Source organism: Nerophis ophidion, linkage group LG15 (genome assembly GCF_033978795.1).
Source record: "Nerophis ophidion isolate RoL-2023_Sa linkage group LG15, RoL_Noph_v1.0, whole genome shotgun sequence".
NCBI classification, from domain to species: Eukaryota; Metazoa; Chordata; class Actinopteri; order Syngnathiformes; family Syngnathidae; genus Nerophis; species Nerophis ophidion.
The window spans coordinates 29,084,888-29,099,980 of NC_084625.1; positions in this window are offsets into that span (position 1 = coordinate 29,084,888).

Sequence of the window (15,093 nt, forward strand, 5' to 3'; positions counted from 1 at the left end):
ATGCTGCCACCTAAGCGCCGTCTTTTAGATGGACGCCCCTGCTTATTTCAGCAAGACAATGCCAAGCAACATTCAGCACGTGTTACAACAGCGTGGCTTCGTAAAAAAAGAGTGCAGGTACTTTCCTGGCCTGCCTACAGTCCAGACCTGTCTCCCATCAAAAATGTGTGGCGCATTATGAAGCGTAAAATACGACAGCGGAGACCCCAGACTGTTGAACGACCGAAGCTCGACATAAAACAAGAATGGGAAAGAATTTCACTTTCAAAGCTTCAACAATTAGTTTCCTCAGTTCCCAAACGTTTATTGAGTGTTGTTAAAAGAAAAGGTGATGTAACACAGTGGTGAACATGTCCTTTCTTAACTACTTTGGCACGTGTTGCAGCCATGAAATTCTAAGTTGTTATTTGCAAAAAAAAATAAAGTTTATGAGTTTGAAAATCTAATATCTCGTCTTTGTAGTGCATTCAACTGAATATGAGTTGAAAAGGATTAGGAAATAATTGTATTCCATTTATATTTACATCCAACACAATTTCCCAACTCATATGGAAACGGGGTTTGTAAGTTATTACTTCACGCATGTTAACTGTTAGCATGCTAGTGTTATAAAGCTAGATTTATTTAGCTAATTTTGCAGGTATACGCCTCAAAGTCATATATAATTGGTATTATACGCATGTTACATGTTAGTATGCTAGGCTTTACCTGATTTTACAGGTATACATATCAGAGTCAAATACAATATTATTACGGCGTGGTGCAGTGGAAGAGTGGCCGTGCGCAACCCGAGGGTCCCTGGTTCAAACCCCACCTAGTACCAACCTCGTCACGTCCCTTGTGTCCTTGAGCAAGACACTTCACCCGTGCTCCTGATGGGTGCTGGTTAGCGCCTTGCATGGCAGCTCCCTCCATCAGCGTGTGAATGTGTGTGTGAATGGGTAAATGTGGAAGTAGTGTCAAAGCGCTTTGAGTACCTTGAAGGTAGAAAAGCGCTATACAAGTACAACCCATTTATGTATTTACTTCACGCATGTTAACAGTTAGCAGGCTAATGTTATCAAGCTAGATATTTGTTTAGCTCTTTTGCAGGTATACGCAGCAGAATCAAATATGTTCTTATTTCACACACACGTTTATGATAACAGTGATCAATGAAGCAGAGTCCACAAACAACAATCAAGCAACGAAAAAATAAATAAAACATCACAAATGAAGATTTAAAAAAATGATATAGTACCGCGATAATAATGAATCATATTCGGTACTATACCGCCTCTGAAAAGTACAGCAGCGTATTTAGTTGATACTAGGATTACGTCGATAAAAGGGGACTAGGTAATAATAATATTGCTCTGCAGACACCTTCCTGTTTCGTTCCATTAACGCCTGTCAGAAATCTTCATAGGGTTACTATTTTTATTTTATTTTAGTATCATTAGGTTTAACTTCCCTTTATATTTGTATGACAGTTAGGATACTTAAAGACTGCCCACAAAGCTAGATAATCATTTCTTAGTAGAACAATTATTTCCAACAACTTTGAATTCAATTAGCATAACGGAACAAATGTGCTCTATTTTGGACGTTCGGCAGCATCTACGACACAAATATTTTAAAAATATTCGAAGCATACGGCATAAATAGTATGCAGGAGACATTTTGAAACCATGCCAAGGTCTCCAAGCATACATCCTATTAGCTCTGGGAAAATGTTACATATAAAATGTAGTAAAGCACATTTAAAAATGTTATTGTGGTTGTTTTTACAGGCTGGAACAGAGCGACACAAGGTCAAACTACGGAATGCAACGCCTCGACAAATAAACACACAAGTGCATGGAACTTCATAAGCCTGTGGGCGAGAGGAATGAAAATACTGCACGGATGACAGTTATTCACGTCAAAGCAGATGAAAAAGTTTAACACCACAAGGAATTCCCGTTGCATTGTTTGCATTGTTAAGGATGCAAAGTTGTTTTAATTGGGGCTAAAAGGTGCCAGATTCTATCATCATGCAAAGAAAAACATTTTTTTAAACATGCTCAAAAGGTCAGAGGACAAGTGCTGGTTTTAAATGGAGCGTGTTCTTGTCAGAATGTGCAGTTGTATGATAGGAAGAGTACAACACAGAGAAAATACCGGGAACATATGACATACCATTAAAGTAGGGACAAAGGATATGTATTATATCAGTGGTTCTCAACCTTTTTTCAGTGATGTACCCCCTGTGAACATGTTTTAAATTCAAGTACTTCCTAATCAGAGCAAAGCATTTTTGGTTGAAAAAAAGAGATAAAGAAGTAAAATACGGCACTATGTCATCAGTTTCAGATTTATCAAATTGTATAACAGTGCAAAATATTGCTCATTTGTAGTGGTTTTCTTGAACTATTTGGAAAAAAAGATATAAAAATAACTAAAAACTTGTTGAAAAATAAACAAGCGATTCAGTTATAAATAAAGATTTCTACACATAGAAGTAATCATCAACTTAAAGTGCCCTCTTTGGGAATTGTATTAGAGATCCATCTGGATCCATCAACTTAATTCTAAACATTTCTTCACAAAAAAAGACATTTTTAACATCAATATTTATGGAACATCTCCACAAAAAATCTAGCTGTCAACACTGAATATTGCATTGTTGTGTTTTTTTTTCCAAAGTTTATGAACTTCCATTCATATTTTGTTGAAGTATTATTTAATAAATATATTTATAAATGATTTTTGAATTGTTGCTATTTTTAGAACATTTAAAAAAATCTCACGTACCCCTTGGTCTACCTTTAAGTACCCCCAGGGGTATGCGTACCCCCATTTGAGAACCACTGTATTATATCATATAAATTAGGGTTGTACTGGTATATAATCATATTCGGTACTATACCGCCTATGAAAAATACAGTAGCGTATCTAGTTTTTACTACTATGATTACGTCGATATTTTTTGGTATCACAACATCTTCTTTCATTTTTAAAAAACCTATATTATGTTTTTAAACTAAGTAAATATGTCCCTGGACACATGAGGACTTTGAATATGACCAATGTATGATCCTGTAACTACTTGGTATCTGATTGATACCCAAATTTGTGGTATCATCCAAAACTAATGTAAAGCATCCAAACAGAACAATAAGTGATTATTACATTTTAACAGAAGTGTAGTTAAAACATGTTTAAAAAAGTAAGCAGATATTAAATTAAATGAACAAGTAGATTAATAAGTAATTTTCTACCACTTGTCTTTAATAATTTTAACAAAATAATGGAATAGAAAATGACACAATAAGTTACTGCATATGTCAGCAACTAAATTAGGAGCCTTTGTTTGTTTATTTATTAATAAAAGAAAAGTTGTCCTTTATTTTCACTATTTTATTTAAGGACAATCTTCCAACAAGAAACATTTTTAATGTCTCATAAGATTTTTGTAAAAATAAAGCCAATAATGCAATTTTTTGTGGTCCCCTTTATTTAGAAAAGTACTAAAAAGTATCAAAATAATATTGGTACCAGTACCAAGATATTGGTATCAGGACAACACTAATATAAATAATAAAGAAATACATTAGTATTCCTGGAGAAAGTTTTTCGGAATGTTCTGAACTCCTGTTTCAATGACATTGTTGAACTTGGCATAATTATGCTACCTGCACGACGCCTCTGCTGATTGCAGCTAAGTGATGCCAAGCAATCAATTGCATTACATTTTTATGATCAGTGCATCGATAAATCAAATCACAAAAACTGTCCCTACAAGTGATGACAATTTTCCCCACTTAAATAGTGCAACTCCAGCATACAATCCTACAAATCCTAAAGAACATAATGTCATGGCTGTCTTGCGTTTCCAAACATTTCTACAACTCTTATTTTGTTGTGATAGAAGTGATTGGAGCACATACTTGTTTGCCACAAAAAAACATTTATCAAGTTTGGTTCTTTTATGAATATATTAATGGTCTACTGAAAATGTGAGCAAATGTGCTGGGTCAAAAGTATACATACAGAAATGTTAATAATTGGTTACATGTCCCTTGGTAAGTTTCCCTGCAATAAAGCGCTTTTGGTAGCCATCCACAAGCTTCTGGTTGAATTTCTGACTAATCGTCTTTGACAAAATTGGTGCAGTTCAGCTAAATGTGTTGGTTATCTGACATTGACTTGTTTCTTCAGCATTGTCCACACGTTTAAGTCAGGACTTTGGGAAGGCCATTCTAAAACCTTAATTCTAGCCTGATTTCGCCATTCCTTTACCACTTTTGACGTGTGTTTCGGGTCATTGTCCTGTTGAAACACTTAACTGCACCCAAGACACAACCTCCGGGCTGATAGATTTTAGGTTGTCCTGAAGAATTTGGAGGTAATCCTCCTTTTTCATTGTCCAATTTAAAGCACCAGTTCCATTGGCAGCAAAACAGGCCCAGAGCATAATATTACCACCACTGCCATGGTTGACAAAAGAAATGGTTTTCCTGGGATTAAAGGCCTCACCTTTTCTCCTCCAAATATATGGCTGGGTATTGTGGTCATTTTTGTTTCATCTGACATCACACAGACCAGGGGTCGGCTACCCAAAATAATGAAAGAGCCATATTGGACCAAAAATCTGTCTGGAGCCGTAAAAAATGTAAAGCCATATTATATACAGATAATGTGTCATAAGATATAAATTGAATTAAGAGGACTTAAAGGAAACTAAATACGCCTTAAATATAGCTACAAAGGAGGCATAATGATGCAAATGTACATACAGCTACCCTAAATAGCATGTTAGCATCGATTAGCTTGCAGTCATGCAGTGACCAAATATGTCTGATTAACACTCCACACAAGTCAATAACATCAACAAAACTGAACTTTGTGCATTCATGCACAACATTCGATACAGTCGATCATAATATTTTATTAGAGCGTATCAAAACACAAATTGGTATGTCAGACTTAGCCCTGTCTTGGTTTAACTCTTATCTTACTGATAGGATGCAGTGCGTCTCCCATAACAGTGTGACCTCGGACTATGTTAAGGTAACGTGTGGAGTTCCCCAGTTCCCCGCTAGGTGACATCATACGCAAATACGGTGTTAGCTTTCACTGTTATGCTGATGACAGCCAACTCTACATGCTCCTAATTCTGACCAACACGCTGGATTGTAGTCAGCTGGAGGCGTGTCTTAATGAAATTAAACAATGGATGTCCGTTAATTTTTTGCAACTTAACGCCAAAAAAACGGAAATGTTGATCATCGGTCCTGCTAGACACCGACCTCTATTTAATAATACAACTTTAACATTTGACAACCAAACAATTAAACACGGCGACTCGGTAAAAAATCTGGGTGTTATCTTCGACCCAACTCTCTCCTTTGAGTCACACATTAAAAGCGTTACTAAAACGGCCTTCTTTCATCTCCGTAATATCGCTAAAATTCACTCCATTTTGTCCACTAACGACGCTGAGATCATTATCCATGCGTTTGTTACGTCTCGTCTCGATTACTGTAACGTATTATTTTCGTGTCTCCCCATGTCTAGCATTAAAAGATTACAGTTGGTACAAAATGCGGCTGCTAGACTTTGACAATAACAAGAAAGTTTGATCATATCACGCCTATACTGGCTCACCTGCACTGGCTTCCTGTGCACTTAAGATGTGACTTTAAGGTTTTACAACTTCCGTATAAAATACTACACGGTCAAGCTCCATCCTATCTTGTTAATTGTAGTGTACCATATGTCCCGGCAAGAAATCTGCGTTCAAAAGACTCCGGCTTATTAGTGATTCCCAAAGCCCAAAAAAAGTCTGCGAGCTATAGAGCGTTTTCCGTTCGGGCTCCAGTACTCTGGAATGCCCTCCCGGTAACAGTTCGAGATGCTACCTCAGTAGAAGCATTTAAGTCTCACCTTAAAACTCATTTGTATATTCTAGCCTTTAAATAGACCTCCTTTTTAGACCAGTTGATCTGCCGCTTCTTTTCTTTTTCTCCTCCCTTGTGGAGGGGGTCCGGTCTGATGACCATGGATGAAGTACTGGCTGTTGAGAGTCGGGACCCATGATGGACCGCTCGCCTGTGTATCGATTGGGGACATCTCTACGATGCTGATCCGACTCCGCTTGGGATGGTTTCCTGTGGACGGGACTCTCGCTGCTGCCTTGGATCCGCTTTGAACTGAACTCTCGCGGCTGTGTTGGAGCCACTATGGATTGAACTTTCACAATATCATGTTAGACCCGCTCGACATCCATTGCTTTCGGTCCCCTAGAGGGGGGCGTGGGGGTCCTCTCCAAGGTTTCTCATAGTCATCATTGTCACTAGCGTCCCACTGGGTGTGAATTCTCCTTGCCCACTGGGTGTGAGTTTTCCTTGCCCTTATGTGGGTTCTTCCGAGGATGTCGTAGTCGTAGTGGTTTGTACAGTCCTTAGAGACATTTGTGATTTAGGGCTAAATAAATAAACATTGATTGATTGATTGATTAAAAGTTTGGTGGACGCGAGTTATTTTTTAACAGCCCCACGGCACATTTTAAGAATACAATTGAAAAAAATTAAAAACATAAAAAGTGGTATAAAAGGGCAAACAGGTGAAATGTAACAATAAATTGTTGCAATGCTTACTCTTATAACACAAAGCTGTTTCTTTCTTTAAAAAATAATAATGAATCAAAATCAATGTCATTTTAAATTATTGACCTATTCAAGGCTCCGATTACGTCACATTAAATATTCGACTTTGAAATATTTTGGGGGGAAAATGTTGCATATTTTAAGTTTTGCCATATAAAAAAACTGAGCTGTTTATTTTTTTTTTTTTTTTAAAGAAGGGCCAAAAACAAACAAAAACAGTAAACAACAATACAACTAATAATTGACGGATCAATCTGAATTTGATCTTGAGATTATTGTGCTAAAAGTAAACAGTAAAAAAATATATATAATTTATTTTTTTACACTTTAATGAGTAGGACACTTTTGGATCCCCAGTTATTTTAGTGTGATATGTTTTTTAAGTGTCATTGCTCAAAAAAAAAAAAAAAAATCCAAATCTAAAATTAAGGCTCCAATTATTATATAATCTCAAATATTCCACCTAAAAAAATGTTATTGGGTGAAAATATTGCATATTTTGTGTTTTTTCCATTTTTTTCCTAATTTTGATCTAGAGATTTAAAACTTGAATGAAAATAATAATACTGAATATTGACACATTTTTAATATTTTTTTTGACCAAAAACCCTTTGGGTCTCCGGGATCATAACTGAGTGGAAGCCTAAATGTATTTTTTTTATACATATATTGTATTGGTTTTTAAAATAAAAATTGTGAAAATGGCCCCCGCTTGCTTTGACTTTTCAGTGTGCGGTCCTCAGTGGAAAAAGTTTGGACACACCTGATGTAACAAAACTACGGTGAGTTTAAGGACCGCCAAAATTAGTAGGACAAAACGGCGCTCGCCAAATACTCAAATAATACTTGCCAACCCTCCCTGATTTTCCGGAAGACTCCTGAAATTCAGCGCATCTCGCGAAAACCTCCCGGGACAAATTTTCTTCCGAAATGCAGGCGGAGCTGGAGGCCACACCCCCTCCAGCTCCATGCGGACTGGAGCCTGTTTTCACCATCATTGGGCATGTCTGCCCAATGATGTTATAACTGCAGAATGATCGAGGGCGAGTTCTTGTTTTTTTATGTGGGTTTATTGTTAGTCAGTTTCATTAACGTCCTCCCAGCGCGGCAACAACACACAACAACAGCAGTCTGTTTTCGTCTACCGTAAAGCAATTTGTCTGCTGTAAACAGCATTGATTGATTGATTGATAATTTTATTAGTAGATTGCACAGTTCAGTACATATTCCATACAATTGACCACTAAATGGTCAATTGTTTAAGTCGGGGTCCACGTTAATCAATTCATGGTAATGTTTGACACTCTTAAACAGGACATTACTGCCATCTACTGTACATGCATATGGTTAGAAAAACAGGGATGGACAATTCAACCCTTAACCCACCAATGAGTAGATGAGTGTTATGTGTGTAAATGTGTAAATAAATGAACACTGAAGTTCAAGTATTTCTTTTATTCATATATATATATATATAAATTAGGGCTGTGAATCTTTTGCTGTCCCACAATTCGATTCAATATCAATTCTTGGGGTCACGATTCGATAATATATAGATTTTTTCGATTCGATTCGATTCTCGATTCAAAAACGATATTTTTCCGAATCAAAACGTTTCTGTATTCATTCAATACATAGGATTTCAGCAGGATCTACCCCAGTCTGCTGACATGCAAGCAAAGTAGTACATTTTGGTCAAAAAGCTTTTATAATTGTAAAGGACAATGTTTAATCAACTGATTGCAATAACTTAAATTTGTTTTAACTATCAAACTAACCAAAAATATGACTTATTTTATCTTTGTGAAAACATTGGACACAGTTTGTTGTCAAGCTTATGAGATGCGATGCAAGTGTAAGCGACTGTGACAATATTGTTCTTTTTTTTTTATTTTTTATAAATGTCTAATGATAATGTGAATGAGGGATTTTTAATCTCTGCTATGCTGAAATTATAACTAATATTGATACTGTTGTTGATAATGTTCATTTTTGTTTCACTACTTTTGGTTTGTTCTGTGTCGTGTTTGTGTCTCCTCTCAATTGCTCTCTTTATTGCAGTTCTGAGTGTTGCTGGGTCAGGTTTGGTTTTGGAATCGGATTGTATTGTTATGGTATTGCTGTGTAGTGGTTTGTTGGATTGATAAAAGAAAAAAAAATAAATAAATAAATAAAAATTAAAAAAATATTAAAAATGTAAAATAAAAAATAGATATTTATATATATATATACCTAGAATTCACTGAAAGTCAAGTATTTCTTATATATATATGAAATACTTGTCCTCCCCATATCCGAGGTCGGGTCGCGGGGGCAGCAGCCTAAGCAGAGAAGCCCAAACTTCCCTCTCCCCAGCCACTTTGTCCAGCTCCTTCCGGGGGATCCAAAGGGGTTCCCAGGCCAGCCGGGAGACATAGTCTTCCCAACGTGTCCTGGGTCTTCCCCATGGCCTCTTACCGGTTGGACGTGCCCTAAACACCTCCCTAGAGAGGCGTTCGGGTGGCATCCTGACCAGATGCCCGAACCACCTCACCTGGCTCCTCTCGATGTGGAGGAGCAGCGACTTTACTTTGAGCATCTCTAAGGGAGAGACCCGCCACCCGGTGAAGAAAACTAATTTCGGCCGCCTGTACCCGTGATCTTGTCCATTTTGTCATAACCCAAAGCTCATGACCATAGGTGAGAATGGGAACATGGATACACCGGTAAATTGAAAGTTTTGCCTTCCGGCTCAGCTCCTTCTTCACCACAACAGATCGATACAGCGTCCGCATTACTGAAGACACCTCACCAATCTGCCTGTCGATCTCACGATCCACTCTTCCCCCACTTGGAGGTTCTGATTCTCATCCCAGTTGCTACACACTCGGCTGCGAACAAATCCAAAGAGAGCTGAAGATCCTGGCCAGGTGAAGCCATCAGGACCACATCATCTGCAAAAAGCAGAGACCTTATCTTGCAGCCACCAAACCGGATCCCCTCAACGCCCTGACTGTGTCAACAATTTATGTCCATTTTGTCTGTTGTTTGTGTCCATAATTATTTATATCTAATTATCTTACAATAAATAACAGGAATATAGGAAACTTTGCCTGCGGTGTACAGTATCCAGTATTGATTTCCCAGTCACACTGGGTGATTTTTCTTGCTAAAAAGAAACCGAATCAATCAAAATAGCAATTGCTGCTATTTTGGATACAACACTTCTCAGATGGCAAGGTCAGCTGTGATTCTACTTACTGAGAAACTTTGTCCATTTGTCGAAGGAGAGTCAACGAGAATGCGGGCCTCCGGGGATGTAATAAAATAGGTAGCGTGTGCTGTATTACCTGGCGTCGAGGGAAGACTACGGAAAACGTCAAATGCTTTTAGCCTGGCAAAGCAGGCTGTATCAGTTATTGTCCGCCATATATGTCGTGGACTCAACGTTTAGGTCCAGAGTATATAAGGTCACCAAAAACGAATGGACAATGAGGGACGAAGGCAAAAGAGTGAGGAGTGTCCTGACCAGATATTTAGATCCCTAGTTTGATTGATGTCAAATGTTCTTTGTCACATTGTTTAATTTTACATTAAAGATTTGATTATTTATGTCAGCTCAGGTGTGATTCACTACAATAGGGCCTCACAGCACACTGGATTCTACTTAATTGAAATACCACAACACTGAATATTGTTCAGATAAGTTGAATTTAAGAACTTGCACACAATGCAACACTAGAGGTGACTATGATGTGCACATTTTCCGCTCATGCGTATTAGGTCGCGTTGCGCCAGCTGACGGACGGCGGGAGGGGGTTTTAAACGACCATTGTGTGTGTGTGTGTGTGTGTGGACAAGGATAAAGTTAGGTGGGATTTACCCTGGATAACCTTTAGCCGGCTAAGTGTAGACGGGGCTGGCGCATGCGTGGATTTTGCTTGTTAGTGAGAAAGAATTTGCAATCAATCTCACGCGAGTGCTCGGCATTGCATCGGCGCCTATGCCACTGTATAGTGAATATACAAACCCCGTTTCTATATGAGTTGGGAAATTGTGTTAGATGTAAATATAAACGGAATACAATGATTTGCAAATCCTTTTCAACCCATATTCAACTGAATGCACTACAAAGACAAGATATTTGATGTTCAAATGTTTTTTTGCAAATAATAATTAACTTAGAATGTCATAGCTGCAACACGTGCCAAAGTAGTTGGGCAAGGGCATGTTCACCACTGTGTTACATCACATTTTCTTTTAACAACACTCAATAAACGTTTGGGAACTGAGGAAACTAATTGTTGAAGCTTTGAAAGTGGAATTGTTTCTCATTCTTGTTTTATGTAGAGTTTCAGTCGTTCAACAGTATGGGGTCTCCGCTGTCGTATTTTGCAGTTCATAATGCGCCACACATTTTCGATGGGAGACATGTCTGGACTGCAGGCTGGCCAGGGAAGTACCCGCACTCTTTTACTACAAAGTCACGCTGTTGCAACACGTGGCTTGGCATTGTCTTGCTGAAATAAGCAGGGGCGTCCATGATAACGTTGCTTGGATGACAACATATGTTGCTCCAAAACCTGTATGGACCTTTCAGCATTAATGGTGCCTTCACAGATGTGTAAGTTACCCATGCCTTGGGCACTAATACACCCCCATACCATCACAGATGCTGTCTTTTGAACTTTGCGCCTATAACAATCCGGATGGTTATTTTCCTCTTAGTTCCGGAGGACACCACGTCCACAGTTTCCAAATATAATTTGAAATGTGGACTTGTCAGACCTCAAAATACTTTTCCACTTTGCATCAGTCCATCTTAGATGACCCCGGGCCCAGCGAAGCCAGCGGCGTTCCTTGGTGTTGTTGACGAACGGGTTTTGCTTTGCATAGCAGAGTTTTAACTTGCACTTACAGATGTAGCAACCAACTGCAGTTACTGACAGTGGTTTTATGAAGTGTTCCTGAGCCTATGTGGTGATATCGTTTACACACTGATGTCAGTTTTTGATGCAGTACCGGCTAAGGGATCAAAAGTCCATAATATCATTGTTTACGTGCAGTGATTTCTCCAGATTCTCTGAACCTCTTGATGATTTTACGGACCGTAGATGGTAAAATCCCCAAATTCCTTGCAATAGCTCGTTGAGAAATGTTGTTCAAAAACTGTTTGACAATTTGCTTACAAAGTGGTGACCCTCACCCCATCCTTGTTTGTGAATGACTTAGCATTTCATGGAAGCTGCTTTTATACCCAATCATGGCACCCAACTGTTCCCAATTTGCCTGCACACCTGTGGGATGTTCCAAATAAATGTTTGATGAGCATTCCTCAACTTTATCAATATTTATTGCCACCTTTCCCAACTTCTTTGTCATGTGTTGCTGGCAACAAATTCTAAAGTTAATGCTTATTTGCACAAAACAAAAAATGTTTATCAGTTTGAACATCAAATATGTTGTCTTTGTAGCATATTCGACTGAATATGGGTTGAAAATGATTTGTAAATCATTGTATTCCGTTTATATTTACATCTAACACAATTTCCCAACTCATATGGAAACGGGGTTTGTACTTTAGGCCAGGATTAGACTTAAGAATGCCTTTAGCTAGGTAAATAAGGCATGTACAGTTACATGTCAGCGAATATAATCAGTCCAATACTAAGGTAAGCGTTAAAAACAACTTCATGTGTCATAACCGCATGTGTTTACAGCATTGCCAGCTGTTGGATACACTTCTGTAAAGTGTATCCAAGTTAAAATTTTATGCTTTTATCCCTTGAAAAGATATACTGCAATAAAAAGTTGCTGAAATGTGAGGGGTGTACTGAACAGGAGTCTAAACCAGCAGTGTGCAGCGGTTTCATGTGCGTTGCAGATGTGCTACCCGGTAATTAGCTGTGGTGCAAACGAGTCAACAAACAAACAACATAAGAAAGCCAGTAATCTTGGGTTCATTGCAAACAGACATTTAAAGGCCTACTGAAATGAGATTTTCTTATGTAAACGGGGATAGTAGGTCCATTCTATATGTCATACTTGATCATTTCGCGATATTGCCATATTTTTGCTGAAAGGATTTAGTAGACAACATTCACGATAAAATTAGCAACTTTTGGTTGCTAATAAAAAAGCCTTGCCTGTACCGGAAGTAGCAGACGATGATGTGCGCGTGACGTCACAGGTTGTGGAGCTCCTAACATCCTCACATTGTTTACAATCATGGCCACCAGCAGCGAGAGCGATTCGGACCAAGAAAGCGACGATTTCCCCATAAATTTGAGCGAGGATGAAAGATTTGTGGATGAGGAAAGTGAGAGTGAAGGACTAGAAAAAAAAAAAAAAGACTATACAGTGGGAGCGATTCAGATGTTATTAGACAAATTTACTAGGATAATTATGGAAAATCCCTTATCTGCTTATTGTTTTACTATTGTTTTAGTGAGATTATATGGTCGTACCTGTACAACCTGAAGGTCGGCCCCGCACCTTTCTTCAGCACCAGTCGATGGGTGGTGGCGATGCCCATCTCTGCCATTCGCAAGTGACCCTCTTCGAAACACGATCTTTCGAAATGATCGCTGCATAATACACTGTACTTTGTGTGTGTGGTCCAATCCAACCGTGTTCGCTTGACCGCTCTGTTCCATAGTAAAGCTTCACCGTCATCTTTCGGGAATGTAAACAATGAAACACCGGCTGTGTTTGTGTTGCTAAAGGCGGCCGCAATACACCGCTTCTCACCTACAGCTTTCTTCTTTGATGTCTCCATTATTCATTGAACCAATTGCAAAAGATTCAGCAACACAGATGTCCAGAATACTGTGGAATGATGCGATGAAAACAGACGACTTATAGCTGGGAACGGTGCTGGAACAAAATGTCCTCTACAATGCGTCACGTCACGCGCACGCGTCATCATACCGCAACGTTTCAGCAGGATATTTCGGCGCAAAATTTAAAATTGCAATTTTGTAAACTCACCCGTATTGGCATGTGTTGCAATGTTAATATTTCATCATTGATATATAAACTATCAGACTGTGTGGTCGGTAATAGTGGGTTTCAGTAGACCTTTAAGTGTGGTTGCCAAGCCAATGTAAGGGAATGGCAAAATAAGTCTGCACGGATCCGCAGTGTTGGAATGTGCGTTACTTTTAGGTGGTCCGTGCTGAAGATTCAGGGAAATTATTCAATATGACCTAGTCATTTTTGTTGCCTTATGCATTCACTATATGGCCATCAGAAGTAGTAGCATGCGAGAGTTTACATATGAACTAACCATACGCCACAGAAGCCAGTAAAAACAGCAGTAGGTATAATTTAGCGACACCCTAGAAGGAGGTGTAGGGAGGCCATAAAACCCTCCCTTTTAATCCCGGCCGGCACCGCCATGTTTGTTACCCGGAGCTCGGAGATATGCTGGTAATTCATCACACACGCCTGAGCTTCCTCTTAAACCTGGCTGCACACAGAGCGCTTAGAGCACAGCTGCCAAACCAATATCGTAAAAAAAATAAAAACACGGCAAAGACTTCTCCGCCTCTAAGTCAGCCTTCTAAACAATAACAGCAACAGCAACAAAAACACACCAGAACAAGACATTTAATCTTGTTTAATCTCAGAGTCAATCTCATAGCAGTGTTAGAAAAAGCAAAAATGCCTCGTCTTGAAGGCAACTTTAAACAACAAAAAGTAAAAACGCTATGATAGAAAAAATGCAAATACTGGATGAGCTTTTTACCTTTTCATTTGGCAAAGTATCCGCCCTTAGTGTTTGTTTGCAGGTTTCTGGATCTTCAGGGTCATCAGTGTTTTGTACTGGGGTACCAAAGCTGGAAGAAACTATCACAATTAATATCCAATTTTTACAGCTTAGGTATATTGCTCCTACTATAACTACCGGTAAGATGCATGAATAATGATTATAAACTCTAGACAATTTCAAAAGGGGTATTGTACGGTAGAAATTATTAGATTTGAAGGCACAAATTCTGCTATACAAATACAATAATGCTCAGTTATTAATGGGTGTACTGGATCACTCTGACATGTGTTTAAATATTATATTCTGATGTTTGCTAATAATAAAGTTACCCCATTTATGGAGATAATGTTATAAAAAAAAAGTATACAACACTTCCAAGTATAATTTAACAATACACTAAATGTAATACTAGACAGTACTTGTTATATTAATAATCTTTAATACATTTTGTGGCATGCCTTTTTTATATTTACATGTAATTATAATTTATAATTAAATCAAACTATGCAATAACATCATTATATGAAAAAATAATATAAACACATATTTTTGATAGGTACAACAAAGAGGAGGAAACATAACATATCTTGAAGGTGTAATGAATTTATACAAATTATATTTGATGAATTGATGAATGGGTTTATTATTACAAGTATATGTGAATGTAATCATATATGATGTGTATGTTGTAATAATACACTGACTACT